General features: G+C 39.7%; 1 protein-coding gene across 1 annotated transcript in view; it reads right to left on the reverse strand.

Annotated features, from left to right (window-relative positions):
- Positions 1-1,285: 1,285 nt before the first annotated feature.
- LOC109270206 (olfactory receptor 2K2) overlaps positions 1,286-17,115 on the reverse strand; it is a 74,090-nt gene continuing 58,260 nt past the window's right edge. Inside the window, exons 2-3 of the transcript XR_008424305.1 lie at positions 6,620-6,703; positions 1,286-1,359 (exon numbers count right to left, since the gene is read on the reverse strand). The gene's annotated coding sequence lies outside the window, so the exon portion shown is untranslated. The remainder of the gene's footprint in view (positions 1,360-6,619; positions 6,704-17,115) is intronic.

The raw sequence follows: 17,115 nt of genomic DNA on the forward strand, positions 1-17,115 counted from the left end.
ATATAGTGGAGAGGTTAGGATGAGCCTCTAAAATCTAACAGACCTGGATTCCAACCCCTATTCCTTCACTCAGTCATCCCTGTGACCTTGTGCTGCTTAATCAATTCCTCTAACAGTTGGTAGGTCTAACCTTTGGTGCATTTGGTAATCACCTAAGGAGGTCTAAAAAATCATAGAAGCCTAGGTCTTGCCTTCAGAGGGTCTGATTTAATTGGTCCAAGTGGATGGTAGCCTGAGCACTGACAGTTTTAAAAGCCCCACCCCTACCCCAGCCATGCGAATGGGCAGCCACATCTGAGAACCAGTTTCCCCATCCGTGAAACCTTGATGAGGACAACAGTTAACAGGGCCTTACCAGAGCGCTGCCAGAAGGACAAAATAGTGTGCGTGACAGTGCCTGGAAGTCAATAATTTTAGCCCTTCTGGTGAAAGCCCTCACTCCATTACATTTTAAGTTTGAGTACAGCTGACATTGGAAGTATCATAATAAGTAGGATTTGATGACTGGGTGGATGCAGAGAAATAAAGGACAGGAACCCTGGTTCGTATGCTCTGAAGGGGAAAATACAGAAAAGGGAGCAGACCAGTCTTTTGACTCCAACTATCTAGACACAATCTCTCAATTACTCTCTGTTGTAATTTTCCAAGTTTATGTGAGATGTGAGTGATTCGAAACCCAGTTAGAGGCTTGCCTTTATTGTTTGCTGGCCTTACTGGGGGTGGAATCTTAGAAATGTTAGTGTCTTATAGAGATAATGTTCTCTTTGTTCAAAGATTTTGTTTTCCAACCAAGGAAATAATTAATTAAGCTTGTGTTCTCCCATCCCCCTCTACGATGTTCTAAACAGCAGTACTTATTTGGGACATGATATTAATTTTGTTTGGAATCCATGGTGACATAGTATTTGTTTTTTGTCATGAACATGTTACAAAGTGGTTTTATGATTTTCTAAACCAATCATTGCATTAGGAATCTTCCTTCATGCAGACAAAATTAAAAATCTGCCTCAATCTCAGACATCAAAAAAATCTTTCTCTAATTCAGTTAATGAGTTAGGCTTCCCCCGCCCCAAGAAAAAGAGTGTTAAATATCTGGAATTCATAATAACATCAAATTTTCTTGTATTAAGTAAACTGATTTGTCACTTTCAAAAACCACTTTAGTCAAATAGGTTATTACACTTATTCCCTTAAACTGTCATTTAGCAAATAAACACTGACATAGAATGTCCACCAAAAAAGAAAAAATGTGAGGAAGAGATACCTTACAAAGGTAGGAACTTATTGGGTGGTGAGAACAGTTCAGGGAATCTGTGGCCTGACTGGGCTAGGCCCGCAGCTAGATTTCATCTAATCCACCTGTCAGATGCCAAGAAAAATAAGTGCATTTTGTAGAGCCTGGTATCTCTAGCTCTCCCCTCTGACCTCCTTCCTTCCTGACCCTTTGACCTTCCCCGCAGGAGCTGCTCTGAGCAACTGTGCCCAGCACCTGGGAGGCCAACAATTCTGCAGAGGCCAACAAGTCAACATTCCACCGGGGACGCTGTGGCTGGATAATTCAACAAATTCAGCTGTTCTCCTCGCCACACCCTCCATCTAGGCTTCCACCCAAGGTTCCTCCTTCTTCACTATTAAAAATTGTAAGTCAAGGCCCCCAGTCTCTCTTCTCACCCCTCCCAACCAGTCCCCCCACCCCTGCTTCCCACCTCCATGCCTCCCTGCCTGTGAGCCTCCCCACAGTGCCTTGTGGAAACCCCAACTCTAGAAGGAATGAACTTCCTTTGGTCTACAAATATTTCCTTGAGCATTCCCCCAAAATTACTGACAAGTGGATTTATTGGATTCCCTCCCAAACCTGTCATTCCATTAGACACAATCACCCACTTAGTCATGAGAACACCAACTGTTAGAATAAACGTGACCTTCTGCCATTTGCCCTCCCATATCCAGTCTGTGGCCATGTCTTGACTACTGTGACTCCAGTGACTTTACAGGGAGGAGGGAATGAGATGGGCCCATGCTCGGTTCATTAGCCCTCCTATTATTTATTAAGATCTTTTTATGAAAAAGTTTAAAAGTACACTTAAATACAGAGAATAGCACAGCAAAAATCCCATATCCCCACCACCTAACTGCCTCAGATTGTAACATTTTACAACACTATATTCTATTCCATTTCCTTTCAATGCTTTTTTTTCTAACAGATGAGACTCAAAAGCATTGAGTGACTTTCCCCAGACCTACAGCCCTCACCCAGCACAATGTCTAAGACACAGAGTATGTGAAGGCTCATTTGCTCAATAGCTCTCACCTAATCTATGAGCCTCCTTGGGTCCCCCCTGTCCTTTCTCCCAAGCTCCCTTTCTAATCTGCTTCCTTGGAATATAGATGTTTCTGTCTGTACTGTCAAATTTTCCTTGCAATATCTGCCTATTTCCTTTTATTTTTTTCTCCCCATGCCATTCATTCTGTTTTTCACTTAGTAGCTATTTCATAAGCACCTACTATGTACCAGGCACTATTCCAGGCCCTCAGGATATGCATCCATCTACCTTCTTCTCTATGTAGCTTTGTCTTTGCTGATCCTTGCTGTTGGACCATCTGTCAATATGAATTTCTTCCCCTTTTCCTTTCATCATCCCTACCCTCCTCAGCTCTTGCCATACTTCCCTCACCTCACTGATTACAAAGGAAAATAGAAGCATTATTTTACTTACTGCATTTTTATGTTAGAATGATATGTCCTCTGTAGCTTTATTTTTAAAAAAAAAAAACTGATTAAGAAATAATTTCCTATTGATTAATGTTCAGATTTTTGACAGTAATACCAGGTCTTCAAAAAATCTTTTCTTTCCCACCAAGCACTTTGTATCCCAACCACATTTGAATAGCCTCCATGCTACAGACTTACTCCCAGGCCTTTACTCAGGCTGTTCCCATTATATGGGGTGTTTTCAACCTGGATTTGTCAAGGTTCTTGGGAGACTTGTCTGCCACTGTCTGCTTTTTCGCCCATGTCTCCAGCATTTAGCACAATGCCTGGTGCACAGGATGAGCTCAAGAAATGGTCATTGTATTTAAAAAAAACAAATAAATATTAAGTTACTCATCACTTGGGACAGCATGTTTTCTTTTAGCTGATGGGCCACCATAGAAACAAATTTTTTAACTTACATTGACCAACCAAAATGGAAAAAGAGACGGCAAGAATAGACAAGGAAGAGAAACATGCCACTCAGAAAGACTGAGAAGCTCTGAGGTTGTTCTTTCTCATGGGGTTACAGAACTGTCAGAGGTGGGGTCGAGGCAACTGCAAATAGTTTGCCTCCCTACTAATCCTTCAGGGGAGGGAAACCTGTTCTAAGTAGGCAATGTGACAGCTGCAATTCTACCAGCACATTCCACAAAAGTCACAAGAAAATTGATGAGAATTCGAATACTCTGTGATAGCAGTAAGAAAAAGCTTCCAAGGAAAAACACCAGGAAAGGGACTTGGTGACTTTTAGCCCTCGGAAAAGTGAATATTTAAAACACATGAATCTGTTAGACCCACCCCCTCACCCCCCCTCCCATAAATCAGAGGTTAGAGAAGATGGCATCAAATGCCCCAGTGAAGGTTTACACCAAGGGGCACAGCACCAGGGCTAAATCAAAGAACTAAAAGTTAAAAAATCATAATAACCACCTCTCTCTAGACCCCACCCCCGTCCAAGCTGGTTTACAACACTGTGGGTGAGATCATTCACCTGCACCAAGAGATAAAGCTCTTTATGATTCACTCCCTTAGGAACTCAGTAATTAAGATCATTTAGAAAATGAATAAGAGCTGTTTAAGAAAACAGGCATTCCTGGCAAAGGGATGCTGCAGGGTCTTGGAGCAGCTGGATCTTCATGGGGGCTAAAAAAAAAACCCCACATCCTTCGAGAAGGACAATACTCTGCAGCACCTACCTGCAATCAAGTTACCCAGGGTGCTTGTTACGAGTTCAGATTTGGGAACCCCAACTCTTTTCTACTGAATCAATGTTTACACACAGAGATGTGGTTCAGTGTTGAAACTAGGAAATTTAGAACAAAACTCTCCTCTCTAGGCCTCCCTCGGATCTTAACTGGTTACAGCTCTTTTGTGAGACCTTTCATTTCCACACAAGGACAGAGATAGAGCTTGTGAGGGTCAAATATGTGTCAGCAAGTTTCCCTGGTGATTAATATTAGCTGAAGTGTGAGAAGAGCTTCAGGGGTCTGAAGACCATCACCATGGCACACGTAAAGGGCCTTTCATGTGAGACGGAAAGCTACCTGTTCCCTGGAGTTTCTCAGCTCTGGGACCACTCTCCCTTGACCTCAGACCTGAAGAACTGCAGGCAGGAAACCGTTTCCTCCTGTTTCAGAGCCTCTATGTCTTTTGCTCTTGCATAGAATTGTTCCATTGAACTTTGTACTCCTAACAGCTGCTTATATTTGTCACATCATCCTATTTAGTCTTCTCTTTCAATAGATTTATGTACTTCTTTGATTTTCTATTTCGTTATTCTAACGTACTCTTCTTGCTTAAACTCTGACTTCCTACTAAATTGTAAAAATAATTCATCATCCTTGTTTTGTAATTAAGTGATACAGCAATTATAACAAACCATCATAGCACCTAGGTGGAGAATTTATTGGTGTCCACTGAATAGTTCTTTAAACTTTCTGTACTTTAAAATTTTTCCAGGAGCGCCTGAGTGGCTCAGTCAGTTAAGTGATTGATTCTTGGTTTCGGCTCAGGTCATGTTCCCACAGTTTGTGGGTTCGAGCTCCACATCAGGCTCTGCACTGGCAGTGCCAAACCTGCTTAGGATTCTCTCTCTCCTTTCTCTCTGCCCCTCCCCTGCTCATGCTCTCTCTCTTTCTCTCTCTCAAAATAAACAAACTTTGAAAATGTAATTTTTTTCATAATAAAATACTGGGGAGGAAGAATTCCAAAGGTACATAAAGTGAGTAAAAAGTAAACTCCTCCCCTCTCTTTTGCTTACTTCAATCTAATTCCCAGAAAATAATCACTGTCAACAATTTTTTTTAATTTTGTAATTTTCAGGCACACAGCTTTACAATTCAACATCTGTACACACTTCAAAGTGATCCGCCACAAATCTAGTTCCCGTCCATCACCATACAGTTGAACCCCTTCAACAATTTCTTATATATTCTTCCAGAAGTTGTCTCTGCATAAGCAATCACATTTTTTTTCTACTTGATTGCATACATATGACATAAGTGCATAAAAGCATAAAAAACAAATCTTGGGGCACCTGCGTGGCTCAGTTGGTTGAGCGTCAAACTTCAGCTCAGGTCATGATCTCGGGGTTCATGAATTCAAGCCCCACATCCAGCTCACCACTGTTAGTGCAGAGTCTGCTTCAGATCCTCTGTTCCCCTCTCTCTGCCCCTCCCCTGCCTGCAGTCTCCCAAAAAATAAAAAAAAATTAAAAAAAATTTTTAAAGCATGAAAAGCAAGTCTGATCTTCCTTTTCTCAGTCATCAACATAACAGGAATTTCTTTTCAAATGAGTACATAGAGATCAGTCCATTTTCTAGTTGCTATATAAAATTTCACTTTATGAATATACATAATTTGAACAGTACTACAATGAGAGATATACAGGCTATGCAGGTAGTTTACAGTTTGGTTATTTGTTTAGCTGACACATCGATACACAAAATGTCACCATGAACACCCTTATGCCATCTTTTTATATTCACCAGTTATTTGTATAAGATAAAATCCTAGAAGTGAAAATGATGGGCCAAAATTTGCATTGAAATGTTTTAAAATATTGCAAAATTGACTGCTAAAAATTCACACCAATTTATATGCCCGTAAAGCATTTTTATTTTCCTACAATTTCAAATATGTTTAACATTTTCAAATTTCTTCCTCTTTGCCAATCTGATAAGTGAAAAAAAGCACTCTGAATCTAAATTCATTTCTTTAACTAAAAGAAATGAGCATCTTTTCACATATATGCCATTTGTATTTTTTTTCCATAAACTGCTGATTCATGTTCTTCACCCAAATTATATTAGGGTTTTCAACTTTTTTGTTGATTTATTTAAAAGCTCTTCATGTATTAAGAAAATTAGCCTACTTGCCATATATGCTGTAAAAAGACATTGACAGTCGATCTTTTGCCATCTTATCTTATTTGTAGAATTTTTGCCCTGCAGAATTTGGGAATGAGGTTTTACCACAGAACAGTTTTTCACAATTGTACAAACAATAAGTGATCATTACAATGAATTGGAATAACACATAAAATACCGTATATGTATTTAAAACAAGCAGCAGCAGCAACAATAAACTGCACCCATAGTTACAGAGAGATGACTAAAGTTAATACTGTATTGTATATTCAAAAGTTTCTAAGAGAGCGTATGTATATATAGGGATGGAAGATAGATAGATAGATAGATAGATAGATAGATAGATAGATAGGCAGGCAGATAGACAGATAGATATACAAAACAACCTAAACCACTTATATGATTCATTCATACAAATGGAATACCATCCATCCAATTAAAAAGTGTGTTGTAACTGTTACATGAAAAACCAGTTTACAAAAGAGTAGATACTTACATATATGTAAGACTTTGCTATTTACAAAGTACATCCTGCTGTGTGATACTTCCAACAACTCTGAAATATGCCACTATCACCATCCTATAGGTGACAAAACAGAGAATCAAGAACCAAGTGATTTCTCTGAAATGACATATTTAGTAAATGATCCAGGACTTCTAACTCCAAATTACCTGATTTCTCCAATTGATCCAGCTGCCTCAGGGGGAGAGTGAGAATGCAGAATAACATTTAGAAGGAGAGATGTTTCCATAGGTATGTAGCTTAAAAGTCTTTCGAATTATAATTGTACTAGCATACATCCCCAAATCACACTTTTATTCCCAAAATTCAAATTTCAACATAATTCTAATGTGCACAAATTACTGTATGTTTATTAAGCACAATCTAAATCTATCTTCAATGTTACAAAAGAAGTACTTGGTACAGAATGTGTCTGGTGACACACACCATAATGATCTCCCACTCCCTCATTATTTCTTGTGAAGTAATATATTTAATTATATCTGTCAATGACTAATATAACGGGCAGTCCTAACTTGGGACTGTCTTCTACATTAAATTAGAATTGCATTTCCTCCTCTGTCAATTCAGTCTTGTTTTCCACAGAAAGGCAAGCAGGATTGCTTGGTGCTAAATGTCCCATTAGCATTCTCTGACCTTCTGCACAGCTGGCTGCAGCTCTGAACCTGCTGTGGCCACTGAGACACACAAAAGAAATGGAAAAAGTCATTTAATGTCTAGAGTGATCCAAAATGCCAAGGAGCGGCCAGGCCATACCCAATAAAGGAAAGAAAAGAAATAAATAGCTCTGACTGGGCTACTAGAAATAAAGGAGGCAAGAGCCCTGAAGATCTGGGGCCACAAAATTGCCTTCATCCAAAAAAACCCAAAAATACAAAAAACAAAAACAAAAAGACAGGGACACCTTTGGGAAAGCTGGTGACATACATACATGTTTACAAATCTCCCATCAAGAAAGCAGACTATATTTGTTTTTAAAAAAGAAAGCATGATCATTAAAACTAATCCATGTAAAATCCAAGGAAAAGTTCCAGCCTCATAGTGCAAACCTCAACAACTATTGAATCCATATATCGCTGTTCTCCTTGACTAAGTGTGCAGTGCGGTATAATAAGGCAGACAGAATTTGAAGGGAAATACTAATATTCCCTAATTTAGAGAAACAGAAGTCTGGAGGTGGTAGATGCAGAAAAAAAAAATACCCACTTAGAGCTATACTCCCTCCAACCAATTTTCTCCCCTCTGTATAAAGACAATATTCTGAGGCCAGGACTGTGCTGGGCTGCGAGAGTTTCCTCTGACCAACAGATATTGGCAACAAAGAAGGTGGCAGACACCAGAATTTAATCGACCTCCCTGCTTTTCTAACTCCCTTCCTCCTCACCTGCCTCTGCCATAGAGTCTGTAAAAGATAAAGATTCAATTTCCCTGCCTCTGGTCAGGTATGAGTGGCAACGAGCCAACTCCCAGCCAAAGAAATGGAAGTAGAAGTCTCTTGGTGCTGCGTCTTCCTCCCCACCTTTCTCCCTCCTGGAACCCAGGCCCAGCCTGGAGGTGCAGCAGACCTCACAGAAATGGAAGGGCAGGAGGGCAGAAGGAGCCTGCATCCGATGGCATTGTTGAGTCACCCAACCAGTCCTAGACTGACCACCTCTGGTCTTCTTGTTTTCTGCTTCAGCTACAGTAGAGTTGTTTTGATTATGTGAAACTAAACACAACTCTAATACAACAAAATATCTCCTGGAGTGAAGCCACTAATCAACTGGGTGTCAACACCAAAAGAGCAGTCCTGAAAAAAGAGGTAGAAAGATGCAGTAGGGGACTCTTGTAAAAAACAAAAAACAAAAAACACACAGAGTTAGACATGATGGGATACAAGATAAAACAGTAGCAATGGGGGTGGAATAAAAGGGACAGACTGAAGAGATAGTTGGAGAAACTGGGCCCAACTTTCCTCTTCCCCCCTCCCAGGCCCCATTAAAACAGGAAAAGGGTGATAAAAATGGGAGAAAACTTGCATCTGTGCTAAAAATTGAAAAGGAGGTTTTGTATGGCCTCTGAATGGTTCTTATAAAACCAGATGGAGAGACAACACTTATGATCTGCTAATGAGAAAAAAAGCGAGCAGACAACATCCTAGCAGAACCCTACTAACACCAGCCAACGTGGAGGAGGAGCAAGGGCTGGGAGGAAGGTAGCAGTGAACATAAGGAAAACACACTCCCTAGAATTGTATTTGTAGCCATGGATCAGTACCATTCCAAAGAAGCTGTTCAAGGAGATCCCGACAGCATGCTGTTATTCCAGACACTGTAGCAAGACTCCTCTGAAACAGTACCGCTTTCTCGTCAGTGAGGCAAGGTTTCATTTTGAGGCATTGGTCAGCAGGACAAGAATGGAGGACAGATAAAGCCGTGCCACATGGAGGGCCACACACGAACAGTTAGCATCCAGTACAACAGCTTCAAAGGAAGAACTAAATTCTTGCCCATGTGATAGTTCAGGATTCTGCTCCTTCTCCACACATCTCAATCTGCCAGTAGTGTAAATATATGCCAGTCAGTCTTCCAGCTTAAAATCTAAAAATAATATTGTTTTAGCTATTATTATTATTTTAATAGTAATCAGACATACAGGGAGGAGATCCGAAGATAACTCAGCTATCTTGTTTAAACAGGTAAACACCAAAGGTAAATAGACCTCACTTTATTCACGAAGATATAAATAGAAGAAAAAAGGAGTCTATAAAATATATGAGCCTATGATTATGAAAATATTCTGCAGAGGAAGCATATGCATTTGAAAAAGACGTGTAACAGGAAAAAAAAAAGTGAGGTGAATTTCTTGGTACTTTCCAGAAATTTGAGAAAATATAGACTCGTTAAAATTACAGACTTAAAGGCAGAGGCTGAGAAATAGATGGAAATTTTAAAATAAACCTGAAGTTTGTAACAGTAATAATGTAGACGGGAAAATAATACAACAGGAGGCAAAATCTCCTGCCTCCTGAGAGGTGAAGACCAGAACATACAATGTTGAAAATCACAACACTGGAAGTTTTCCCAGGCTACAGAGAAAAAGATCAACAGGTTGAAATGTCAAGAAATGACAAATACGGATCATTGGTCTTAAATACACTCAACATACAGAGACAAGAACAAACAGAACAAAAGTATTAAGAGATATAAAAGAAACGGCTTTTTTTTTTTTTTTTTTTTTTTTTTTTTTTTTACAGATTCAGGCAAAGATACTAAGGAGATACCTCCACTTAACCATATTCTTCAGGCATTTTTGAACTTCGTGGGTGAGAAAAAAATCCTACAAATATTCAGAGAAAAAGTGGATTCATTACTACTTGTTAAAAGTCCCTCAAGTATAAGCAAAAGAAACTGAGATTAAAGAGAAGAAATTAGCTTAAGCAAAAAAAAAAAAAAAAGTTTGATTCATGTATTCTGGGAAGTTCTGGGAAGTTCAGGACAAATTTGTTTTCAGGCTCTCTTTCTCTTTCCATTTTGCAGTTCTGTGTGCCTCTGCCTACCTTCATATTCATATTCATTCTCTCAATCTCTCTGCCTCTATATCTATCCATTGATATCTGTATCTATCTACATACCTATTTAGATACATCTGTATAAGAAGTTAGGGGAAATCATTGTTTCTGCTAGATTTGGTAAGGAAGCATGTGAGTCTGGGGTTATGAAGATTACTGGTAGCTACCTACCTTTCTTATCATCTATCTATAAATATATTTATTATATCTATATAGAAATATTATACATAGGTAGATATGTAATTATATCTATAGATAGGCAGGTAGGTAGGTAGATGGATAACAGATAAGGAGGTAGGTAAGGTAGATCGATGATGCACACATAGGTAGGTAGGTAAGTAGGTAGGTATACAGATAGATAGATAGGTAGATAGAGCCACCAGCTCTGACTCACATTGCTCACTTACCAAACCTAGCAGAAACAATTATTTCTCAGTTCCTTATATCAATCCCCAGTGAGTCTTGATTGAGTTCTGGTTGAGTCAGGATCCCATTTGAGAAGCAGTCTCTATCTCTAGTGATTATACCACTCTGCCTAATCCACCAGCCTGTATTATGTGGGGAGGGGGAGTGGGGAAGGAGCCTGCATGGCGTCATTATTAACAGACTCAACAGAACCATGTGGATTTTCCCAAAGGAACCAGAAGAACTGGATGGGGAAAACACTAACTACCACAGTCTATTGCTAGATACAACAAAGAAAACTCAGTCTGGCCCCAGATACTGACCCACAACAATAAGTGCTTTGCAACAATGTTTTTCTGAGTTTTTTGGAGAAAACGCAATAAAAAATAAATCAGGTATGCAAAGGCCCCAAACTGATCTTCCCTGAAAATAACTCAAAAAGGAATTCTAAATAACTAAGAGATAAGAAAAATAAAGACAGCTAACGAACAATAAACGTAGGCTTAAAACCAGCAAAGTGAAACCAAAGCCTCACTTTTCCCGCTATTCTAGATTTTTGGTTGAGAGAAAGTAGGTCCACAATGAGGTGAGAGAACAGGCATAGAACATGCAAGAGAGGGAGCAGGCTGAATAGGAGATTATGACAGACAGTGGGTTGTTGGAATATAAGATTTAAGAGATCAGCACACCGTGTGTGATGGGGGAGGTAAGGTATAATTCTAGAAGCGGGTGCCTGAGAGTCGTTAGAGTTTAAAATGTCAAAGAACTTTGAAGATAGGGTTCTGGAACATTGTCGCGGCATGGTATTTACTCAGACACTGTAAGGACTGAGCCAAGGATCACATACATGGACAGGGGGAGGAGCAGTCATGGGCGACGTCGGCCGTCTGGAGTTAGAGGGGGGCTTAGCTGGGTAGGATGAACTTCACCAAAGGGAAAATTTCCAATGGAACCAGGAGAGGAATGGGAACGGTGCAGAGGGATCGGGGAGACCATTGTCCTGTGTAGTACCTGAAACTTAGATGAGGCTCTATAGCCTCCACTCACAAGGGCTGTGGGGAAAGCGGTATGTCCTCAAGTGAGAGCCTGATTTCGGTTAAAGCAGGAGGTGGGAGGATCCTTCAGAAAAGAGACCGAAGATAGCACAGGGAAGGTGTGGGAAAGGGAAAGGAATAGTGTGAACTTGGGTCAAGCAAGAGCACTTACACAACACCATCAGAATGCAAGAATGTAAATGAATGATCAGGTGACAAGAAGAGTTTATATTTTGAGGGGCGGCCACAGCTGGTGAGAATGTGAGGCCTGGCGGGATTGGAACTCTACTGTCAGTGTGATTCTGGGCAGGCAGACAGTAAGCAGCCACCGCGGTTGGCAGGTTTGTCTCCCATTCCTGCCTCCAGATATTACCTGCAGTACAAGATCGCCAGCCAGGACAGAACATGCCCCTTATGTCCAACACTCGCAATACAGAGCTCTCTTGTTCTCATGTCCTAATCCAGAGGTCATTATTCAGTTTTAGAATCGGGAGCCAGACCGGCTCTCAATCCTGGCGCTTTTCCTCACTCCTGCCAATCACACTTTTCATTTTTGAAGAGAAAGCCTGTGAGAGGCTGTGTTGACCTCCTGTATTCTCCCATGGGGATCAGACAAACAACCGCAAGGATCTGGCTCATGCCTCACTGAACAGCCCTGGTTCTCAGAATGCTGAGAGCTGGCTGGGCCAGAGGTCTCTTGTTCCTGTATGAATTAATTTTCACTCATGGGGTTCATTCAGAGTTGATAGATCTCACATAGTCCACCTTGTTTTGCTGCAAAGATTCTCATACCGCATTTTATTTTTTTAAAGACTAAAACAGCCCACGGTGAAACTGTCCATGGAAAAACACAATTTAAAAGTAGATAATTTTCCATACTATTATCTGTAAACCCCAACTGTGAAAACCCAAAAGATTGTAAACACCATACACTTGAGGTCAGTAAAAGTAGCAAAATCTAGGATGTCTACAATCAAGAAAACAGATAACAAGAGTTGGCAAGGATGTAAAGAAATTAGAACCCTCATTCGTTGCTGATAGGAATATAAAGTAATGCAGTCACTTTGGAAAAGTTTGGTAGTTTTTCAACGTAAAGTTAAACTTTGAGTTAACATATGATGCAGCAATTCCACTCCTTGCTATATACCCAGAAGAACTTTGTACATGAATGTTCACAGCAGCTTTATTTATAATAGCCAAAAAGTAGAAAGAATCCAGATGTCCGTCAACAAATGATAATAAAGTGCAATATATCGATAAAATAGAATGGAAGTTGGCAATAAAAAGTAATGAAATACTGATACATACTACAACATGAATGAACCTTGAAAACATTATGCTAAGTGAAAGAGACCAGACATAAAAGACCATTTATTATGATTCCATTTATATCAAATGTCCAGAATAGGCAGATGTATGGGCAAATGTCCAGAATGGGCATATCAAGTATACTGTATACTTTTAATGGGTGAATTTTACAGTGTATGAATTATATGTCAGTAAAGATTTTTTAAGTGGTAAAGATGAGTTCTATAAATTTTATATTCTAAACCTAGCATATGACAGGCACCCAATAAATGTTTGCTGAGTGAAGAAATGAAGGAATTAATGGTCTTCAATTCACAAGGGTCACAAACTGTGAGCCTTATAAACTTCACTAAAACATCATTTTCACTATATTTATTTGAAATCCATTACAACTGAGGCAGAGACAAAATTGATGCTTGCACAAACAATATCAATACTTTTGGAATGTAGCAAACCATTCAAACAAAATAACCCTGAGAATGTTTACTTTAGTGTCTATCCCATCTCAGCCACCAGTAAATAGTATTCCCCACAGAGATACCTAACCTAACAATACAAAAAAAAGTAGTTAGAATCACCGACCTCTATCTCCAGAATTCTTCAGAGCTAAGTCACATTCACTCATTGAGATCTACGTACTTGTCATTTTTCCTAGTTCATTAAACTCTGGATGGTCGCAGAGTTGGGTTCAAGGTTGAACTGTGTAGGCCTTTAAATCTAGCCTCATGCCAGCTTCTTGCTCTTATGGCCAATCTTGTACATGCTTCTCAGTCTCAAATAGGGCATTGTCCCTCAGAATTCAACCACTGGCTCTATACACAACAGCTAGGAGAAAGAGATAGTACGACCCAAGCTAGCCTCCCCTACAGGGCAGTGTGAATCAGGCATTATTCCAGAAAGCTTCAACCTATCACTGTGTATGAAGATAGTAGATGATATGGCACCTTCAAATCCTTGCATGTAGGGATCAGAGAAATAGAAAAAAATAGAACCTGGCATCTCTGAGAAACCCTGTAGATTTAAACCATATCGTAGAAATTCCAGACCTAGAATAAAAAGAAAAGTCTATTAGTCCTTCTCCAACTTAATATTGATGACACATGCCCACACACCCTATGAAAGTCAACTTACAAGTAACTGCAACCAGAAGCCCAAGTCTTAGAGAAGGCTCTCCTATACTAATAATGATAGCTACCAGCCTACATAATATTGAAGGTGAAATGCTGAAAGAGCCATATTCACAAGCTACTGCTGCTAGGGAGATATTTAATAGAGCTACACAGGAAGTATCATTGCATTATAGAATCAGATGATTAATTACTTTTGGCATCCAACAAGGAAGTAAATTCCTACCAAAAGAAATAGCATAAAAATGTCCCCTTTTAACTCTAGAGTAATATTTCTCAAACCAGGCTGCACATTAAAATCACTTTAGGGGCGCCTGGGTGTCTCAGTCTGTTAAGTGATTAAGCATCCGACTTCAGCTCAGGTCATGACCTCACAGTTCGTGAGTTCAAGCCCCGTGTCAGGCTCTGTGCTGACAGCTCAGAGCCTGGAGCCTGTTTCAGATTCTGTGTCTCCCTCTCTCTCTGCCCCTCCCCCACTCGCACTCTGTCTCTCTCTCTCTCTCTCTCTCTCTCTCTCTCAAAAATAAACAAACATTAAAAACCATTTTTTAAATAAAATGACTTTAGAAAATACACTGATGTTCAAGTCTCACCCCTATGGATTAATCATAATCTATATTTAACAGATCCCCCAAGAGATTCTAAGGGGAATCCAGGGTTCAGAAATGCTATTGTAGACTGTTGGACTGAAAACTCCCAGCAGAGAGAATTAAAAACAGGATGGAGCACCAAGAACCTCAGACCTTTAGATCCAGCAAACAGACTAACACCTACCCCCAAAGTTAACATCAAGCATATGATGAGCATTTTACTGGAAAAACTGTAGAGAATCAAAACTCTGTACAGAAAGTAAATTTTGAACGTTCATAGATGCAAACCTAAGAACTGTGTGCAAATCCTGATGTGACACGTGAAACAAGCAAAGGACATTCTAATGCAGACATGAAGAAACACAATTTCAGATGCTAGGCTGGATCAGAACCAAATTATTCAACTTCTAAGGGATATTGCCACGTACTAAGGATGGAAAACTTGAACTGATATGAGAATCCCATTTAATAATGTTTTACACGTTGTTAGATGTGGATGTGCCCAATTTAGAGCAATGTGCTTTCAGCATGTGGATTCTTGACAAATTATGTCATCCTCAAAAAGTCCCATAAAAATTATCATATACTGCAAAGTACTCGAACACTGCTTGACTCTTAGAACCAAGAGGTGGGGGGCGCCTGGGTGGCTCAGTCAGTTGAGTGGCCGACTTCGGCTCAGGTCATGATCTTGCGGTCCGTGAGTTCGAGCCCCTCGTCGGGCTCTGTGCTGACAGCTCAGAGCCTGGAGCCTGTTTCAGATTCTGTGTCTCCCTCTCTCTGACCCTCCCCCGTTCATGCTCTGTATCTCTCTGTCTCAAAAATAAATAAACGTTAAAAAAAAAAAAAAAAAGAACCAAGAGGTGGTGCTCAAAGAGTCAAAACAGGTAAGAAACCTATTTTACTAAAGCTTTATTCTTCCTATGTCACTATTAAATGATACACAGAGAAGGTATCTTGGGAGGTCCTTTTGAGTCTTGCTCCCACTGTGAATGCTTCGGACTCTAAGCTTTGGAAATCACTGGGTCTGGTTTTTCTGCTTTTTAAAATGTTTTGGAAGTTCTTCTTTAGCATGATTTCAGAGACCAGGATAAATGACTGGTTTGATCTGAAAACTGGAAAAGCTCATCCTAAGTCATAACCTCTTTGTTAGGAACTCCTCAAAAGTGGATTGAGGTGCCCTACGACCCAGCAATTGCACTACCAGGTATTTATCCAAGGGATACAGGTGTGCTGTTTCGAAGGGGCACATGCACTCCAATGTTTATAGCAGCACCATCAACAATAGCCAAAGGATGGAAAGAGCCCAAATGTCAATAGACGGATGAATGAATAAAAAAGATGTGGTATATACATACAATGGAGTATTACTCAGCAATCAAAAAGAATGAAATCTTGCCATTTGCAACTACTTGGATGGAACTGGAGGGTATTATGCTAAGCGAGCTTAGTCAGAGAAAGACAAATATCATATGACTTTACTCACATGAGGACTTTAAGATACAAAACAGATGAACATAAGGGAAGGGAAGCAAAAATAATATAAAAACAGGGAGGGGGACAAAACATAAGAGACTTTAGAGAACAGAGGGTTGCTGAGGGGGTTGTGGGAGTGGGGATGGGCTAAATGGGTAACGACATTAAGGAATCTACTCCTGAAATCACTGTTGCACTATATGCTAACTAACTTGGAGGTAAATCTTAAAAAATAAATAAAATTTTTTTAAGTGGATTGAGATGTTTTGGTGAAGTGAGACTTTTAACATTTTCGAGTCAAGGAAGTTTGGAAAGTCGAGAAGATTATAAGTACAGTCATTTTATTTTTAAATGCTTCGAGGTTCAGAGAGGAAGCAAGACCAACCTGGCACTCTGCAAGACAAAACAAAAAACAAAGCAGAACAAAAAGACTCTTGGTTCTCAAGGAGGGTGAGTCCAATTAGAAAAGACAATTGCTCTCTTGTACTAAAATCTGACACACAGGAAGCACACTCAGGGGTCACTTCTCACACTCTCCTGCCTGATCAACTTTCAAAGGAGAGAGAGAAAACAGAGAGGTTGCAGAAATACTGTACCAGAAGTTTCTGGAAGCCCTCACCCATCTGATAACAGCCTACATGTGCCTGACTCTGCATAATAAAGATACAAGACTTTCTGCTTTACTTTTTTCCAAGCTTAGAGCTACACTTCAGAGCTTTGAGGCATATTCATCCTATTTTCCTGGGTGGCTTATTTATGCTCAGTGTTTTATTTCTTACTATTATTACTAATACTCACCTTAGTTTTGGGTAGACACAAATCTAATTTTTCAAGTTGTCAACCATTAGTCAATGCCATATTTTAAATATTTTTATTACAACATAAATACTCATGAACACTGAAGACACACAAATTTTATGAAGAAAATATCACTCATCCTTCTCCCCCACCCTTTCATTCCCATTATCTTAAGGCAAACATG

The sequence above is a fragment of the Panthera pardus genome, unplaced genomic scaffold (assembly GCF_024362965.1).
Source record: "Panthera pardus isolate Hobbes unplaced genomic scaffold, ASM2436296v1 HiC_scaffold_20, whole genome shotgun sequence".
Classification (NCBI taxonomy): Eukaryota; Metazoa; Chordata; class Mammalia; order Carnivora; family Felidae; genus Panthera; species Panthera pardus.